This window comes from Mauremys mutica, chromosome 15 (assembly GCF_020497125.1).
Source record: "Mauremys mutica isolate MM-2020 ecotype Southern chromosome 15, ASM2049712v1, whole genome shotgun sequence".
In the NCBI taxonomy this organism is placed as follows: domain Eukaryota; kingdom Metazoa; phylum Chordata; order Testudines; family Geoemydidae; genus Mauremys; species Mauremys mutica.
In genome coordinates, this window is record NC_059086.1 from 6,991,118 (window position 1) to 7,002,625 (window position 11,508).

The following is an 11,508-nucleotide window of genomic DNA, read 5'->3' on the forward strand; positions in this document are numbered from 1 at the left end:
TGTCCCCATCTTCTAGCTACATATTGCTCATGGCTCCCAACCCTTCCTGACTGACCCCAGGCAGTAGTTCCCTCCATTCCCCCTTGGGATATGGAAGCAGAATTGATCCCGCTCATTGCCACCCTGTGGGGAAGAGTTTGGGGGAAATTCAGTCCCTAACACAGAGGTGGGCAAACTACAGTGGTCCGCGGGACTGTCCTGCCCTGCCCGGCCCTTGAGGTCCCGGCCGGGGAGGCTAGCCCCGGCCTCTCCTCTGCTGTCTCCCCTCCCCTGCAGCCAAGTCGCCGCGCAGGCAGTGCTCGGCGGTGGGATTGCGCGTTCCTGCTGAGCAGTGCAGCAGCGGGGCTGGCTCCAGCCAGGCGGCACGGCTGCCAGGCATGCTGCTCCGAGCGGCATGGTAAGGGGGCCGGGGCAGGGGTAGGATAAGGGGGGCAGTCAGGGGACAGGGAGCAGGGGCGGTTGGATGGGGCAGAAGTTCTGGGGGGAAGTCAGGAGATGGAGGAGAGGTTGGATAAGCATGGGAGTCTCGGCGGCCTGTCAGGGGTAGGGGGGTGGATAGGGGTCAGAGCAATCAGGGGACTGGGAGCAGGGGGGGTTGGATAGCAGATGGGGTCCTGGGGGCAGTTAGGGCCGGGGAGTCCTGGGAGGGGACGGTTAGGGGACAAGGAGCAGGGGGGGTTGGATGGGTCAGGGGTTCTGAGAGGGGCAGTCAAGGGGCAGGAAGTGGGAGGGGGCGGATGAGGGCGGGGCCAGGCTGTTTGGGGAGGCACAACCTTCCCTACCCAGCCCTCCATATAGTTTTGCAACCCCAATTTGGCCGTCGGGCCAAAAAAGTTTGCCCACCCCTGACCTAACATGTTCCCCCGTCTCTCCAGCTGTTATTTTTGTTTGTTCTCCACGTTTCCATCTCTGTTTCTGAGGTGTCTCCCTTTCTCTGTCCCAGCAGGTGGCAAGATGGTGAGTGAGAAGGAGGAGCAGAATCCTCAGCAGGAAGAGGTTGAGCAAATGCCACCACATGTGGCCAGATCCCAAGGGAATGTTTCCTGGAATCATGAGCAGAGAAAAGCCTGTGAGCATCAGCGCAAGTCAGAGAAGTGGCAGGAAAACCAAACAAGGGAGAAAGTTGGTAAATCTATTAATTATCAGGGAATTCAGAAGGGTCTCAAGGAAACCAAAGCCCAGCAGAGCATTCCTGCGGGAGAGAGAAATAACACATGCTCTGAGTGCGGGAAAAACTTCCACAGCCACTCACACCTTCTCAGACATGAGAGAATCCATACCGGAGAGAGACCCTACGAGTGCTGTGAGTGTGGGAAAAGCTTCACTCAGCGCTCGCACCTTCTTACACATCAGAGACTCCACACAGACGAGAGCCCTTATGAATGCCATCAGTGCGGAAAAAGCTTCAAGGAGAGATCAAACCTTCTTACACATCAAAGAATCCATACAGGGGAGAGACCCTATGCATGCTGTGAGTGTGGGAAAAACTTCAGTCATCGCTCAGCCCTTGTTGTACATCAGAGGATCCATACAGGAGAGAGACCCTACAGATGCTGTGACTGCGAGAAAAACTTCAGTTCCCAGTCAGACCTTATTAAACATCATAGAATCCACACCGGGGAGAAACCCTATGAGTGCAGTGAGTGTGGGGAAAACTTCACCCAGAGTTCTGCCCTGATTACACATCAGAGGATCCACACAGGAGAGAGACCCTATGCATGTTGTGAGTGTGGGAAAACCTTCAGTCATAGCTCTGCCCTTGTTACGCATCAAAGGATCCATACGGGAGAAAGACCTTACAGATGCTGTGACTGTGGGAAAAACTTCACTTACTGCTCAGACCTTATTAAACATCAGAGGATCCACACAGGGGAGAGACCCTATGAATGCTGCGAGTGTGGGAAAACCTTCACTCTGAGCTCACACCTTATTGCACATCAGAGGATCCACACAGGGGAGAGACCCTATGCGTGCTGTGAATGTGGGAAAACCTTCAGTCAGAGCTCACACCTTAATAAACATCAAAGGATCCACACAAGAGAGAGACCCTAGGAATGCTCTGAGTGCGGGAAGTGCTTCCATCAGAGCTCAGCCCTTATCATCAGAGAAGCTGCAAGGGAGAGAAACACCGTAACAAAATTGTCTAAGGCAGAGAAAAGGTTTTTTTCACCCTTTTACAGTTTTGCTGTTTCCCACATTGTGAACATTAAGGCTGTTTGCTGCATTTGCGCCACCGTGGTCTCTCAGCTGAATTGCCCTCGTCTCCCTTCCTTAAAGCGAATCCCATGGTCCTTTTTTATCAACCCCCAGGTCATGGAAACATGTTCCCCTCCAACAGGAATGTCCATCAGCTCCAGGTGGGGAAAACAGGGATAACCTCAACTAGCTACATTGAGGTTAAATCTACCCAGGCTTTGTCCCCATTATGATTTTCCATGGAGTTTGCTAGCGAGCGTTAGCTATCCTGATGTAAAACACAACTATTCTTGCACTAAAAAAAATAGTCCACCTAGAGTCACTGAGCTAATCCAGTATGTTTTGACATAACCTCCATCACTTTTCCTAGTCTAAACAAACCCGCAGCATCACATTTATACTCTTCTTTCCACTGAAAAGTGATAGTCACCCAGTTCCATGATCGGGGATAGATTGGCTCATTCTCAGGTCTTCTCACATTGCACTGGGTTCTGCTGAAGAGCAGCTATTCTTTTACCATTTTTCTCATGTAAATACATTTAAATATAATAAAGAGCAAGAGAAGGGGGGAAAAAGTGTTTTTTTCAGCCGCTGTGACACCCAAAGTTGACGGGGTGAGTCGGAGGGATTCCCACCTCCCTCGTCACTCCAGCAGTGTTGCCTTCTTGCTGAGCTAAATGAGTTTTAGCTTCTCCACATTTGACACCTCCCCACTGTCATGTGATGCAGCGTTCTCAGCGCTCTGTGCTTGGGAAGCATACTTTGATTTCTTTGGTCTTTCTGGAGATGAAGGTGTCACAGATCTGGGAGAGGAATTTGAAAGGATCCCAAATGCAATGTGAGCACTTGGAGTATAAATCCATTTCTGTCTGTTGGCAAAGCCTCTGCTAGGTTTTTTTCCTACTGATCTGGGATTGTTTGCGGATGGGAAGCCTGCTCAATAACATCTGCTGAAGCCACTGGCCTCCCTCAGCCCTTACTCCCAGCAGAATCTGCTCCTTGCTGAAAATGGGGCTGTGAAAGGGGGCAAATCAGAAGGGAGGGTTGGGCAGAATTTGTGTAGGGGAGGCAAGCTGAATGCATTGGTGGGTCAAAATGTGGAGGCATGGGAGGCAGTGGGGCAAAGTCAGGGCCAGGGAGTAGGAACTGGTGTTAAGAAAAGGGAAGATGCATGGCCAGATCATGGCGATAGGGAGGGGTACAGGGAATAACACCTCATAATTGGGGGAGCCTTCCAAAGTGTTTTCAAACCTAGAATGTAGAGGCAGAGGGGCTTTACTGAGCCCCACAGGATGGTCCATCTCCGTACCCCCTCCCCAGGGCTGTGTTCCTGAAGGCACATCCCTAGGCCTAGACGAGGCAGCTGATCCCGATCTGAAATGATGTATGGAGCTGCTGAAGGAGACTGGAAGCAGTGATGTATTTTTTATATCCTCTCCTTAAAAACTGATAATTTTCATACATGTTTTTTGAGTTTAAACTTGGGAGTGCTCGGTAACAGCAAAGTAGCAACCCATAGAATATCAGGGTTGGAAGGAACCTCAGGAGGTATCTAGTCCAACCCCCTCCTCAAAGCAGGATCAATCCCCAGACAGATTTTTATCCCAGTTCCCTAAATGGCCCCCTTGAGGATTGAGCTCACAACCCTGGGTTTAGCAAGCCAAGGCTCAAACCACTGAGCTAGCCCTCCTCCCTGTAGTTACTATTATATCTATATACCCGTAGCCCTAAAAGCCCCAGTCACACACACTGTGTCCCTGTTGTTTTAAGTGTTGTACAAACACTGAACAACCCTAGGCTTGAGGAGCTGACAAGCCAGCCAGACAGGGTGGGGGAAGGGTAGACTGTACCAGCAGAGCGAACAACCTGACGGCAGCAACTGGCGTGTTAATGTCACCATGTTTTCTTCTTGCTGGGTTGAATTACAATGTGACCAGCTAAAGGGGAGGGACAGGGACATTGAACGGATGGGATGAGGGGGGGAAGGGGTGTGGAGAACAGGGTAAGACACGTGACGGGAAGGTGAAGAGATCAGGAGGGAGGTGAAAGAGGTAAGAGGACTGAGGGCTCAGACAAGCCCTCAGCACAGGGCAGAGGAAGCCCAGTCAAAAACTGGTCTTTGAACCTCCAGAAATCTCTTATTTTGCTGCTTCTGCTCCGACTGGCTGGGGTTTCAGGCTGGCTGGTTCTGCTCTTCAAAGTGTCCCCTATGACCCCCTGTCCCCCAGGAGAGAACAATGGGACTTCAGGGAGCTGGAGTGTTACCCCGGAATTTGACAGTGCTGCAGTCAGCAATTTTGTGTGGTCAGAAACTCCCAGCTCAAAACAAAACATGACAGAGCTAGAGGCAAGGCCACATAACTGCATGTTTTCTGGTTTGCTATCAGAATGAGAGGACGGGATAAGTGAATGTATTGTAAGAACAGCAGGAATGTTTGAACGACCGACCTTGGTCTTGAGCACCTCCGACACCATTAACATATAAGTTTAGTAATTGTTATGAATAAAAATGTTTTGATGATAAGAGATAATGAGTAGTTTTGTTGAAAGTAGGAGAATTGGTGACCCACTAGGGGTTACTGTGGTCCCACTAGGAGTCACAAGAAGTTATGTGCTTTGTTTGAAGTTAGCTAATAAAGATTAGTGAAAGAATTTGCTTTGGAACAGTCCAAGGAAGCTTTCTTTGGGCAAGGATCTGACAGCTGCGTTCCCCAACAGATAGATCGAAGGCAGTCCCTCCCAGAAACCTAGATGCTGAGTCCTCAAAACCATTTCTTAACTTTAGGGAAATATAAATGAAGATTGGGGTTGGAAGAGATCTCAGGAGGACATCTAGTCTAACCACCTGCTCAAAGCAGGACCAATCCCCAACTAAATCATCCCAGCCAGGGCTTTGTCAAGCCTGACCTTAAAAACCTCTAAGGAAGGAGATTCCACCACCTCCCTAGGTAACCCATTCCAGTGCTTCACCACCCTCCTAGTGAAATAGTTTTTCCTAATGTCCAACCTAGGCCTCCCCAACTGCAACTTGCGACCATTGCTCCTTGTTCTGTCATCTGCCACCACTGAGAACAGCCGAGCTCTATCCTCTTTGGAACCCTCCTTCAGGTAGTTGAAGGCTGCTATCAAATCCCCCCTCAATCTTCTCTTGTGCAGACTAAATAAGCCAAGTTCCCTCAGCCTCTCCTCGTAAGTCATGTGCCCCAGCCCCCTAATAATTTTCCACTGGACTCTCCAATTTGTCCACATCCTTCTTGTAGTGTGGGGCCCAAAACTGGACACAGTATTCCAGGTGTGGCCTCAGCAGTGCCAAATAGAGGGGAATAATCATTTTCCTCGATCTGCTGGCAATGCTCCTACTAATGCAGACCAATATGCCATTAGCCTTCTTGGCAACAAGGGCATACTGCTGACTGATATCCAGCTTCTTGTCCACTGTAATCCCCAGATCTTTTTCTGCAGAATTGCTGCTTAGCCAGTCGGTCTCCAGCCTGTAGTGGTGCATGGGATTCTTCCATCCTAAGTGCAGGACTCTGCACTTGTCCTTGTTGAACCTTATCAGATTTCTTTTAGCCCAATCCTCCAATTTGTCTAGGTCACGCTGGACTCTATCCCTACCCTCCTGTGTATCTACCTCTCCCCGCAGCTTAGTGTCATCTGCAAACTTGCTGAGGGTGCAATCCATCCCATCATCCAGATCATTAATGAAGATGTTGAACAAAACCAGCCCCAGGACAGACCCCTGGGGCACTTCGCTTGATACTGGTTGCCAACTGGAGATCGAGCCATTGATCACTACCCGCTGAGCCCGATGATCTAGCCAGCTTTATAGCCACCTTATAGTCCATTTATCCAATCCATACTTCTTTAACTTGCTGGCAAGAATACTGTGGGAGACCGTATCAAAAGCTTTGCTAAAGTCAAGATATATCACATCCACCGCTTTTCCCATATCCACAGAGCCAGTTATCTCATCATAGAAGACAATCAGGTTGGTCAGGCATGACTTGCCTTTCATGAATCCATATTGACTGTTCCTGATCACCTTCCTCTCCTCCAAGTGCTTCAAAATGGATCCCTTGAGGATCTGCTCCATGATTTTTCCAAGGACCAAGATGAGGCTGTAGTTCCCTCTGATTCTCCTTCTTCCCTTTTTAAAAGATGGGCACTAGATTTGTCTTTTTCCAATCGTCCGGGACCTCCCCGATTGCCACAAGTTTTTAAAGATAATGGCCAATGGCCCTGCAATCACATCAGCCAACTCCCTCAGCACCCTCGGATGCATTAGATCCAGACCCATGGACTTGTGCATGTCCAGCTTTTCTAAATAGTCCTTAACCTGTTCTTTCACCACTGAGGGCTGCTCACCTCCTCCCCATACTGTGCTGCCCAGTGCAGCAGTTTGGGGGCTGACCTTGTCTGTGAAGACTGAGGCAAAAAAAGCATTGAGTACTTCCGCTTTTGCCACAGCTTTTTGGCCCTATAACAACTATGTGGGTGAACCCAGGCAATCACTACACTATTGAATGAACTCATGTGGGAAAGTGATAAAAGACCAAAAAAAACCCTATCACCTGTGGGTGAAGAACACACGTCAGAGAGTGCTCACTCTCCGTAAGTCTGCATAGCAAAGGAAGACCCATGGGTGCCCATGCCAGCTGACTTGGGCTCATGGGGCTCATGCTGCAAGCACCCGCTGGCAGCCAGCTCCCGCCATCCCTCCCAGCATCTCCCACCTGCCAGTGGCTCTGCCGATCAACTCCTCCCCCTCCCTTCCAGCGCCTCCCACCTGCTGCAATCAGCTGTTCCCCAGCTGAGCACAGGGAAAAAGCTGCTCCGTCCTGCAAGCTGAAACATGCCGGGGAGGATGCAGGATGTGGATTACAGCAAAAAATTCAGCAAGATCAACCCACTGTTATATATACACCCCGCATGGCTCATAAATCAAATGTGGTTTTAGTTGAGGCTTGCAAAGTAAACAGCAACAGGATATTTTTACACTCTAGAGGGCTCGTTTGCCTTCTTTTCACAGCCTGGCACACACCATACTTACTTGCAGGCCCAGAAGACCCTTGGAGTGAAACTGGAATTGTGTAGTTTAAGTGACACGGGATGGGCATGCAGATGGAAAAATGTATCTGCTGTAAAAAAAACTCCATGAGAGCACTTCTTAGCCACTTGTTGGGACTGTCAGTGCCTCCCTACCGAAGATTTATTGAAACATCAGGTTTGTAGAAGAATGTGCAGAAAATAGATTTTTGTGTGCTTGATCCTTTTTTAGCGTATTCTTAGTATGAGTCACATAGCGCACAAAGCTCTGCAGCCACAAGACACGACACTTTCTCAGGCCTGCAGTGTACGTCAGAGAACTGTCAACACATTAGTATGTGAACCAGCACTAAGTGGGATGATGTTTGAGAGAAAGCCCAGAACTTCTGTGAGCTGCATGATGTCCCTGTCACCCTGATACAAATGAAAAGTATGCTTATAAACGATTCATGAAAAAAAACAGCCTTCCTTGACTGGTTGGTTGTTACAAGCACATAGGGTGACCAGACAGCAAATGTGAAAAATCGGGATGGGTGTGGGATGTAGTAGGAGCCTATATAAGAAAAAGACCCAAAAATCGGGACTGTCCCAAATCTGGTCACCCTACACGCACACTCAGACAATGAGACCATCAGCCAAATGTAAAGGAGAGCACTAAAGAAAAACAGGGCTGACTGCTGTATTTTCCTGTTGGACACACTGTTGGGTGAATGCAATTGCAGGTTTTTGTCCCAGTCCATGGAAATAGCTGAAAGTGCAGCTGCAGGGCTAACATGTGATCCAGAGGTGGCATTGCTGGGCTGCTCCGGCAATATGCAAGGGCCCTTTCGAGCAGTTCCACACTCGCTCACGCAGAGCTGCGGTGGGTTTGCCAGAGATCATGCTGGAGGGCCTGCAGGCAGCTGCTTCAACAACATTTTATCCAAATTTTACAAAACTGTGGAAATTGGCCCTGACCTGCTGGCACAGCTGGAGGCGAGATGTCATTTTCTGCCATGTGCTGGGTACGAACCACAGTGGGTCAAGAGAGACTGTCAGCTTTGTGGTTACTGCACACTGAGAGTGACCTTACCAGAGACATTAACCCTGAGCAGATCATTGACACCTATGGTGCCAAGTCCAGGCGCTGGAGTTTACTTCACTGATGTTTAAGGGAAGATGGCAGCCGGTTTTATTTTTATTATTGTTAGTAGCAATATGTTATTTGCACCGGGCTGCTTTATCAACTACAATGAATGCTGCTGATTGGACAAATATAATGTCACCGTGTATCTGCGTCTGAATGTTTCCAAATGAAGCAGTACAGACACTGAATGTAAACTGGTGCAAGCTTGTGGAGAAATGTGTTGAACTGTAGGAAGGCTTAACAGATATTTTAACCCTACCATGGTGTTTAAAAGTAGACTTACCTGTTAATAGTGCTGCTAAACCATACTGCCCAGCAGAGTTTAACATGTAGTATAGTTGAGTGATTTCGGCACGTTTTGTACTATAAATTATTACACAATTCTTAAAAAGGAAAGTTTACAACATTTATTTTGTCCATAATCTGATTTACAGCCTCACTAGAAACTGAGTAGTAAAGTGTGTGTGTGGTTGTGTGTATCTTCCTCTCATCCTTGCTACACACCACAGTGCTACTGCTGCTGTTCTCCCTAACCCATGAGCTTGTGATTTCCTCCTCTCACGCCACCACCATCTTCTGACTCTTCACTGATCAACTATTGCTAAGCAAATTGTTGTTCTTCCTCTTATTATAGAGCCAGTTTGTGATGGCATTTTGTGGGATCCTGTTGGTCAAACAATGGGTTTTGCACATTCACCCTTTTTCTGTGCGACAGATGATGAGCAGAGCTGCAGTGACTGTAACAGGATAAAACTCCAGGAAGGAAATGGGGGTGCGGTAGGGCTGCATTAGATATCCCAGGCTTTTGCTGGTCTGTTCTCCAGTGCTGGGGGGTTTGTCTTTTCCGCCGCTTTCAATGATTTGAATGCACATTTTCAATGGCATCTGGGAATTTGGAGCCGCAGAGAAAGAGAGAATGTGTGTGGGAGGGTTCGGAGAATAAACACATAGAAGTAGTAGTAAGAGATTTATTTCCAAATAGGGACTTGTCACTTGCTGTGGCAGTGATTGCTAAAATGTAGCATCACATACCCGAGTGTAAGTAGGAAATAAATTTGAATGAGAAAGACTGAGACACAACTTTGTTTATTCTAGCATCCGTGAGTTCATTTTGTGCCACTTCACTGGCTATGGCATTTGCATGCCACTGCACTTGTGCTTGATGTCTGGGTCCTACACCTGCCCCAGCTGTGGGACGCCTCGTGCTGATGTTGGAGCGACTCAGCGAAGGGGCACCAGAACGGGGCGGAGGGAGGGGCTGTGGGCCAGGGTCCCGTCACTTCTAAAAGAGGGAGGGCTTATGGAAAGCTTGTCTCGCTCACCAACAGAAGTTGGTCCAATAAAAGACATTCCTCACCCACCTTACACAGTCACATAGAACTCACCCACTCCTGCTCTGTGCAGTGGGTGCGATGTTCCCTCCCTTCCAAGCTGCGGCAGTGTGTGTGTGTGGCAGGCACTCGAGACAAGCAGTGCAAGTTTATGAATTGGGTCCCCACTTCATCAATGGAAAGTGGCTACACACCAGCCTTTGCAAACCTGAGCAGATTTACCAAACACTTCAGGCAACCTCACTGGTAAAGATAAACAGTCAAACAAGTTTGTTGATTACAAAAGAGAGATTTTAAGTGATTATAAGTAATAGGCAATAAGTCCGAGTGCTTACCAAAAGAAAAGAAAAGAAGCACTCATTCTAAACCCTCAACCCTATTAGCCTGGGCAACATCTACTTTAAACAGTTTTTCTCACCCCACTGCATATTGCAGTTCATAGTACACAGATTTCACCCTTGAAACCTGGCCCAGTCTCTTCTGTTGGAGTCTTCAGTCTTCTGAGCGTCCTTGTTGCTTGCAGCCTAGGTGGGGGTAGGAGAAAGGCCAAGCATGGGGCCGCTGTGTTCTGTTTTATACCCTTAGGCCCACGTGCTTGGACATGAGTCCAGGCATGTCTGGTGGGCACTGCGGAGTCACCAGGCAAGATTGAGCAATTCCCTTGGTGTGGCCTTGTGCATGTGAGTCATTGCGTTGTAACTCCCTTGCCGGATGATGGTTGTTTGACACCCGCCCAGGCATTGGTTAGCGCTCTGGTTACTGTCTTTTGGGAAGCTAGTATCTAGGCGCTTCCCAGACACACAGTATATTTTAGTGAGTCATACAACACAATTCTCATAACTTTATATGCATTAATGATATCTTTAAACGGAACAGGGGGTTTCGGCAGATCATAACCTTTCCTACGATACCTCACATGGTCTGCTTTATATGCAATATCACAGTTATATACAAATGATGACTATGGAGCTACAGGGCACTCCCCTGGGGTGTAGCATGTCCCATTTACAGAGGGTGAACGTGTGGTTACTGTTGGGATATTTTAGCGTTAAGTGTAACAATAAGCTGCTAATGTGCTGACATGGTATTAGGGGACAAAGGCAATATTTTTGTGTCTAATACATAAGTTACAATTCTTTAGTATTACTTTGCCTAATACGTAAGTTGCAGATTTTTTTAGTATTTCTTTGTCTAAAATATAAGTTGCCAGATTCTTCCCGTCTCTGTTGCTCATAAAGATTGATAAGGATGCAGCTGCAGAAGAAATGCCCTTTGTGTAAAAGAAGGTAAAAGGAATGTTACCTTTCCCTCCCTCCCTTTCCCAGCTACATAAACAAGTCCTGGCTTATGGCCCTTTTCCTCCCCATCCTCTGAGAACTGTTCACGGCCCCTTCCTCCCTCCCCTGAGAACTGCTGATGAGGGAGACTTATGGCAACAAATTGTTGCAAAGAAATGTATCTCCAAAGTAAAAGTAACGTATAATGTTATGAATAATGGACAGGGGTGGGTTTACTAACAATGGGTATTTCTATTAATAAGGGGTTTTGGGGTGTTGTAATGGATGTAGGTGTGTAGGTACTAATCTAAACAAAAAGTGTGTGCTGTAATCAATCCGGTGCTTACTGGACAATTGGGTCCAGAGGAACAAGTATCGCAATAAAGAAGCCAGAACTCATATCCGCCTCTGGGTCAACCTGCTCATTTTCTTCTAACAGTTACCATCATTCACCCACCACAAATGTCCTTTTTGTCCAGCCAGGCAGCCAGATTGGAATCCATAAGCAAGGAATGTCCTGTGAAGGCAC

General features: G+C 47.9%; 1 pseudogene; it reads left to right on the forward strand.

The window, feature by feature from the left end:
* The first annotated feature begins 200 nt into the window (after nucleotides 1–200).
* Nucleotides 201–2,765, forward strand: LOC123350582 (annotated as a pseudogene).
* The last annotated feature ends 8,743 nt before the right edge of the window (nucleotides 2,766–11,508 follow it).